At 38.1% G+C, this 8,667-nt stretch overlaps 1 long non-coding RNA gene and 1 pseudogene across 1 annotated transcript; both read right to left on the bottom strand.

Annotated features, from left to right (window-relative positions):
• LOC107691169 (NACHT, LRR and PYD domains-containing protein 3-like) overlaps window positions 1-8,353 on the bottom strand; it is a 20,750-nt pseudogene extending 12,397 nt beyond the window's left edge.
• LOC107691170 (uncharacterized) lies at window positions 145-952 on the bottom strand. The gene is made up of 3 exons (XR_001634518.1): window positions 819-952; window positions 574-639; window positions 145-177 (listed from the first exon to the last, which is right to left on the bottom strand). It is a non-coding gene; the product is annotated as an uncharacterized LOC107691170 (long non-coding RNA).
• Window positions 8,354-8,667: the final 314 nt, after the last annotated feature.

Raw genomic sequence — 8,667 nt, 5'->3', positions numbered from 1 at the left:
ACCCACCAAAATAATCTTAAATCTTTAAGAGACAACAGTTTCCATATATATCACACACAGGCTATATACTGTGTATATATATATATATATATATATATACACGTGTGTGTGTGTTTTTCAGACTGAGATCAGATGGATGGTCACTCAAGGATGCTTTACTGGGCCTGACAGACAAAACTGGGACAAACACGACCAAAAGGCTGGTTAGAATACATTGCATCGATGTTGCATGAGAAGTCTTAGCAGCAGGGAGATTATAGAGACTCTGCTGCTGACATTTTCTCTAAAGTGCACGTGACATAGTGGGCAAAAACCTCAAAATAAAACATATTAAATAAAATAAAACACTAATACAGTCAATTCACATTAATACAGAGAAACTGTAAACTTAAGTGACCGATATTTTACATATTTTGTATAAAAGACAGAACGGAAATAATTCAGCCCTAAAATGGCGCCGCTACACACTTCAGCACGTGCGAGAGCATACAACACGTGTGCTAATAGCTAACATTCAACTATAGCTGATATTATTTTCACACAGATCATTACAAAACCGAACAAAACACATACCTGGGACAAACACGACCAAAAGGCTGGTTAGAATACATTGCATCGATGTTGCATGAGAAGTCTTAGCTAAATGAAATAAACAGAAGTTCGGAGTTCACAAGTAGGCCAATAAACACTTCATTTTATCATCACAATTAACTGACAGACAAAATAAGTTAACTTGTGTGTAGTTTCAAGTTTAAACTTGGGCTTGAAAACAATTCAAACTTAGTTTTTAAGACGGAGCAATCATTTATGCGATTTACCAGCAGGGAGATTATAGAGACTCTGCTGCTGATGACGTAGCTCCGCCCCACAACATCATGTGCGCAATGAGTGATGCAACAGCCAATGGGAGTTTTCCCAATTTATGCATGAATTTAACTAATTATTTTTACTCCGTTACATATGTCCACAATGCTATTCAGACCAAACTTGGTACATGTTATAAAAACCATGACCTGAGGGTACTTGCACAGTTTTGGCACAGCAACACCTGCCTAACTTCTGAACAGTTTGGTCCATGTCTGTCATTTTGGGCATCAACCATTTTTAATTTTGTCGTAAAATTTTGCAAAGGTTGCAGAAAGTCATGCTTTATTTTTGTAGTTCCGTAGTATACTACTAGTGCAGAAACTGCCTACCCTAGCTTTAACAGAAAAACATTGTCTATGTAAATGTTTAATTGGATCGTTTTCTGCTGCTGGAGTCACATTCTCAGAAGATCTATGCTATTTTTATGGACATGTAAATATGTATTTTATTTGTCGTTCAATATGTAAACAAACATCATCTCAGTCCCTTAATTTAGAGTTCATGAAGTAAATCATATAAAACTGCATTTAATTAAAAAGTGTCCATCATACCAAAGTTTTTCCAGTTTGCAGTTTGGATCCTCCTGTCTGAGCACTGAATCTCCAGGGTGATTGTAGCTCAGATCCAGCTCTCTCAAATGGGAGAATTTTAAACTCCGAGCTGAAGCCAGATGAGAGCAGCCTTCCTTTGTCACCATACAACCAGATAATCTACAATGACAGACATCAAAGGAATAAATACATATTTATTTATTTATTTATGAATGAATGAATGAATGACTAGTTTAAATTTGCCTCAGCTTCTCCAGTTTACAGTTTGAACTCTTCAGTGCATCAGAGAGCAGCTTCACTCCTGAATCTTTCAAGTTATTGTTACTCAGGTCCAGCTCCTTTAGACAGGAGTTTGATGATTGAAGAGCTGAAGCCAGACTTTCACAACACTGATCAGTGAAATTACAGATGGACAATCTAAATTGAAGAGTAAATGATTACATATTTGACCCTTATGTTAGCACCACATTTAGAATACATTTGATGCTTTACAAAACATTGCAAATGTTACAAAGCTTTCAGTGAGCTGTGTTACTTTTAGGAAAATGTGCTCCAAATTTATTGGATATTATACTTGAATTGTGACATTACAAAGGTTTTTTTTAATCTGATTTTAATATTGTTAAATGATGCTGTAATATTTTTAGAAACTGTAGACTTGAAATACTGAAAAAATTCTTATGTTCTTAGGCAAATAACAGTATCTTTGAACATAGCCACTTATCCACTCTTATCCAACATATCCACTCTCTATATACTGTTGGTAAAAAAAAAAAAAAAAAAAGTAATAAAAAATATATACAAAAGAATCTGACAAAACAAACCTCAGTCTTTCTAGTTGGCAGTTTGGACTCTTCAGTGCATCAAAGAGCAGCTTCCCTCCTGAATTTTTCAGGTCATTGTTACTCAGGTCGAGCTCTCTCAATGAGGAATTTAATTGTAGCGCTGTAGCCACACATTCACAACACTGATCAGTGAGATTACAATCTGACAATCTAAAAAGAACAGGAAATGCTTAATTAACACTTTGCAGAATACCACTTAAATAGGAAGATTGCAAAATCATTTGATCTCACCGTTAACAACTGTTACTTTGTCCTAAACATTTCAAAGCACCATTTATCACAATCATAGTTGATCTCTCTAGGGCCCTGTTTACACCTGGTATTAAAATGCGTTTTGGTCGATCGGATCACAAGTAGACAAGGGAGACACATCCCCATTCACAGCTGGTGTTTTAAAGGGGTCATCGGATGCTAAATTCACCTTTACATGTTGTTTGAACTGAAATTTGTCTTGGTAGTGGGTGTACACAACCACCCTATAATGATAAAAAATCCACCCAGTGTTTTTTTTTTAAATATCAATAAATCATGAGCACTGTCTCAGATAGGGTTGCCACCTTCAGTGAGGCAAAATAAGGGACACCCATTCACGAAAAAAATGCCACATTGTATATGACATATATGATTATTTACTATGTATATATTTATGATTAATATAAATGATACATTAATAAATATGGGTCTATGGGGTCTATGAGTCATTGGGGACCAGAAACTGTTTGGTTACCCACATTCTTCAAAGTATTTTCTTTTATGTTCAACAGAAGAAAGAAACTTATGCAGGTTTAGAACAACCTGGGTAAATTATGACAGAATTTTCATTTTTGGGTGAACTATCCCTTTAAGTCAGACAGTCCACCGTGAGCAACTGAAATGCTTCTCTGCAAACTGCGCGTTCATCATTAGTTACTGGACAGACACATTGATAACTTTCCGATTCAGCCCTACATCTGGAGAGCCTTGTGTTCAAAGGGCAGATTTGAGCTCTAGATGTTTTAAACCGCGCAGGTTTAGCGCATGCTGCGCTCACGTGAATGGGCTTTAACGGCGTGCGTTCTGGAGACTCCGTCGCAATGGCAGTGGGTTACTTTTGCTTTTGAAGCAAATGTGCCCCCAATCAACCTAAATGCGCCTTTTTATGAATCTTTGCAAATCACCTTTCCTAATAATGTGCTAGTTAGCAAGTTCCACGACAAATGCTGCTAAAGTTTACAGTCTGTCAAAGAACTGCTCGTCACCCCACGGAAGAGAGGGGCGGGGTGAGCAGAGCTCATTAGCATTTAAAGGGTCATGCACTGAAATGGGTTGCTGAGAAAAGAGCTGTTTTTGACAAGGTAAAAAGGGTGTTGTTTTACACTTCCATTGAGAAATTTTAACCAAAGTATGTTACAGACTTTTCATTAAGACCCTAAATAATCATATCAACTTGTGGAAAATGGGCATCCCATGACCCCTTTAAAACGTCTCTTCTGTCCACTTTCGACCACTTCTGTTCTGATTTCTTTTGAAGGGAGGGTGTATGGGCCAGTCTATGTAGGCTTTTTTTTCATCTTACACAATTTACAAGCCTAACACTGTGTGTGTGTTTCCTCTATTTTTAAAACATTTACTGCATGGATACATTCGAAATCTTTAACACATATCAGTCAAAACATTTTGTGTAGACCTATTTATTTTATTCTTATCATATGTTATTTTATTCTGCTCGAAAGTGGACAAGATCAAAACGTTTTCGACCACGTTCACACCTCTATTTATCGTGTCGTCCACTTCGAATTGACAAAAACACATCTTAATACTAGGTGTAAACAGGGCCTAGAAAGGATAAAAAAAGACACAGGAGATCAACTGTGATTATGTTGAGATTACAACTCATTCCATGTTAAGACTTCTTTTCATACAAAATGGCAAATGCCAAAAGCCAAAATGCTTACAGGGCTTTTCTGCAGTTTCTCACAGCTGGTATCAGTCTCCTTCTGCCTTCATCTGATGTGTTGAATTTCTTGAGGTTCAGTTCATCCAGCACCTCATCTGACATCTGAAGCATGTAGGCTACTGCTGAGCAGTGAGGGAGAGAGAGTTTCGTCCATGACAGTTTATCTGAATTCACAAAACTCTGAATCTCTCTGTAGAGAGTCTGATTATTCAGTTCCAGCAGACAGAGGAACAGATTGATAGATTTATCAGCTGACAGTTGTTCATCACCAATAATTTTATCTGTAATATATGTTGTGACTAAATAAATGGCCCCTGAGTTGTTCTCCGTGTATGTCAGAAGATCCTCTAAGAGTATCTGATTGGACTCCAGTGAGATGCCCAGCAGGAAGCGGAGGAAAAGATCAAAGTGTCCAGTCTTCAATGATTTATCAACTGCAGCTTTAAGCAGCATGTACGATGACAATTGCTCAGATTTGTAAAATGACTTCAGTACCTCCTTGTTGTTGTGTATGTGGCAGTGAAACACATAGAAAGCTGCCAGAAACTCCTGAAAGCTGAGATGAATGAAGCTGTAGACTTTCCTCTCATTAATCACAGATTCCTCCTTAAATATCTCTGAGCAAATCCCAGAATACACTGATGCTTCAGTGACGTTTATGCCGCTCTCAATCAGGTCCTCCTCATAAAACATCACATTGCCCTTCATCAGCTGATTGTAAGCCACTTCAGCAAGTTTCACAATCACTTCTCTGTTGGACTGCAGGATTTTCTCTGGATCTCTCTCTTCATACTTCTGGTTCCTCATATTGATCTGAATGAGCAGGAAGTGGATGTACATCTCAGTCAGAGATTGAGGGATTTTTGCATTGATATCTTGTTTCAGGATGTTTTGAAGCACAGTGGATGAGATCCAGCAGAAGACGGGATGTGGCACATGATGTGGAGGCTTCTTGATCTTCTGATGTGTGAGATTATTCTGCTGGCTTGATGCTCATCACTGATTCTCTTCCTGAAATATTCCTCCTTCTGAGGCTCACTGAATCCCTGAATTTCTGTCACACGGCTGATGTATTCTGAAGGGATCTGATTGGCTGCTGCTGGTCTGGAGGTGATCCAGATGAGAGCAGAGGGAAACAGATCTCCTTTCATGAGGTTTGACATCAACAGAGCCACTGATGAAGACTCATTCACGTCAGAAACTTTCACATCATCTGAAAACGTCAGTGTGATTCTGCTTTCATCCAGGCCATCAAAGATGAACACAACTTTACACTCCTCATAAATCTGTGAGTCCAGATCTTGAAGTTCAGGATGAAAGTCCAGCAGAAGTCTGTGAAGACTGTACTGATGATCTCGGATCAAGTTCAGCTCTCGAAATGGAAGCACAAACATGAAATCTACATCCTGATTGGCTTTTCCCTTGGCCCAGTCCAGAATTAACTTCTGCACAGAGACGTTTTTTTCCAATTCCAGCGACACCTTTAGTAAGAACAGTCTTTATTTTGTCTTCCTCCTCACATCCTGGTTTAGGTGGGGGGTTTAAGGATGTCATTGCAGCAGATTGTAGTGTCTTGTGTTCTGGTTGTTTTCTCCATCTGTAAAACCTCATGTTCTACATTCACCCCTTCTCTCTCTCCCTCTATAATGTAGAGCTGTGTGTAGATCCTGTTCAGGAGGGTTTGATTCTCCTGTAGTTTGATTCCCTCAAATAAGCACTCATACTTGTTCTTCATGCTGGTTTTGTGAGTGGTTTTGACTGTTTTAATGGCATCGTCCATTGCTTGGTAAGAATCCTGCAGGTCTCCAGTAACTTCATTTTTCCCACTGCAGAAACATCAAAAAGGAAAGCAATTAGAGCATTTCGTCTACACTTAATGCAACCTGGTCTCATAAAAATACGTAGCCTACCTCTGTGTACTTTTTCTGCAACACCGTTTTCAACACGTTTCGCCACAGTGTCAAAGAGAAATGTCCACTGAATGGCGCTAAAACACGGGTTCAATACGTGAACCCTGGTACGTTTTTATTACATTGATATAGGTACGTATTACTGTGTTTTTATTATGTTGCTTCAGGTACGTATTGGGGAAGTTCAGAATTTAAATATCTGTGGACTGTCGCTAAAAGTTAATGCTCTATCAGTGTTGGAAATATACCCTACACCAATCCCAACCCTACCCGATAGTGTTAACAAATGTAAAACTGATATAAAAACGCATTTGTTGATGCAACCGTGCCATTTCAACTTCCTTATATGCAGATTTTAACTGTTTTGAAACCGTGGTTACACGGGATTCGAACCGGAGCTCCTCGCCTCTCAAGTACGTCTCCGTATTCCGTGAGCTACCCGAACAAACCTACCGTCGATGAAAACCCATCTCCCAGCATATACACTTGTAGTGCACTACAATCATTATATCTGCACTGTTGTTTACTTCACTGGTTTGCACTCTATCTGCCATGCGCCTTGTGCTGCTTTATATATTTTTTTTACATTTTACCTTATTTGTATAATTGTATAGTTGTATTTTATATTTAAATCTGTATCTATCTGTATTTATGTTCTACTGTTAGTGTTATCTGTATGCACCAAGGGTCTGAGAGTAACGCAATTTCGATTCTCTGTGTGTATGTGCTGTACATGTGGAAGAATTGACAATAAAGCAGACTTGACTTGACTTGACTTGACTAATATTGTTTTGAAGTCATAACATGATATTCTTCAAGTAATTGTGCGAAAATTATGCTTTATTAATCGAAACTCTGTAAATATGTGTGAAAAGGAATAAAAGGTGTCGGATTTTTACTGCCTCTAGTGTTCATTTATTTTGGAAACTGCAGTGATATGTACTTATTGGTACGTATTTCACGTCTGGCTAAAAAGTGCCCCCAGGTATGTTTATGCTATGAGACCAGGTAGACTTAACGTCACACAGAACAGAGCTCTTTTAGGTACACTCTTAAAAATAAAGGTGCTTAAAAGGTTCTTCACAGCGATGCCATAGAAGAACCATTTTTGGTTCCACAAAGAAGCATTCAGTCAAAGGTTCTTTAAAGAACCATCTCTTTCTTACCTTTTTATAATCTGAAGAACCTTCTTTCGCCACAAAGAACTTTTTGTGAAACCGAAAGGTTCTTCAGATGTTAAAGGTTCTTTATGGAACGATTTAGACAAAAAGGTTCCTCTATGGCATCGTGAAGCACCTTTATTTTTAAGAGTATAGCATGCTTGTATGCCACATAAATATATACTGCAAATTTGATCTCTAATATGCATGTCTGCTTTGTCCAATTCAGGCAAAAATCTCACATGGCTCCAGGGGTCACTGCTTGATCCACTGAATTTGTAGCCTTTCTACACACGTAAAAAAAAAAAAAAACAGTCATACAGTTGGAATTATATCTTGAATTTTGTGGGCATTTTTATTCATTTTGGTGGCATTTCCAACCTTGCGTGAAGCTGTTTTACACCAGCTTGCTTTTTGTTATGCTTGATGGAGGACTACTGCCTAAGATCGGCTGGCGGTTTTATTAATGTTTTAATTTCATAGCAGTGACAAACTCATTGCAATCTGACTGTCATCAATGAAGATGCTCGATTTGCATGTGTTAAATGTGTTGACTGTCACGGTGTCATTCATTCTGAAGGCAGTGCCATCTGGAGGTTACATTTGCAAAAATGACACTTATCTAGTCAAAGGACAAACGGACAGGTGCTTGAGCAACACTTGGGGTCTATCTGTGCATGTGCAAGGCCTTAGCCAAAGCAGTAATTTAATAATTGTATCCAAAATCTTTTATTGTAAAAAATGTTTACCTAATATTGAATGTTTGTAACCGACATCCACACTCAACTGTGTCTTGGAATAAAAAATAAAAAATAAAAATTGGCCTACTCTCTTTCTCCTACATGTACAGAGATAAAGCAATCGTTTTGTTTCTTAGTCCTATTTTGTTTTGTGTTTTTGTCTCCAATACTGTAAAGTGTATATCTCACATGGCTTCAGGATTCACAGCTTCATTTCTGAAATGAATGGGTCGATCCAATGAATTTGTAGACACACAGCTGGGACATGGTGCACCTCCCTCCTCTCTCCTATCATAGCGGTGCTCTTTAGTAGATGTGCTCTCCTCCATACCCTGATTTCAGACCCGTCTCTAGAAACATAAATGATACACAGAATCAGGAAGACTGGCTTCTTCCAATTAAGGGCTCTTGTGACATTTAAACATTTTTCTGTCATTTCATGGTGTGGATGATGTTATGTATATTTTTATTACATGTACGTCTCTATACTGTACATCTCTATATTAGATCCTGTACCTGTAATCTCTCTCATAGTCAGTCAGAGTGACTAATAATCCTTATTTGTGGCATGGTCAAGCTATTCAGCAAAACACAATCAAATGCATTTCCTCATACTCACACTCTACACACAAATGACCAAATAAGGCCATTTCACACT

This window comes from Sinocyclocheilus anshuiensis, unplaced genomic scaffold (assembly GCF_001515605.1).
Source record: "Sinocyclocheilus anshuiensis isolate Anshui unplaced genomic scaffold, SAMN03320099.WGS_v1.1 scaffold338, whole genome shotgun sequence".
NCBI classification, from domain to species: Eukaryota; Metazoa; Chordata; class Actinopteri; order Cypriniformes; family Cyprinidae; genus Sinocyclocheilus; species Sinocyclocheilus anshuiensis.
Note: the sequence above shows the minus strand (reverse complement) of the source record. Positions and strands in the feature narration are given on the sequence as shown.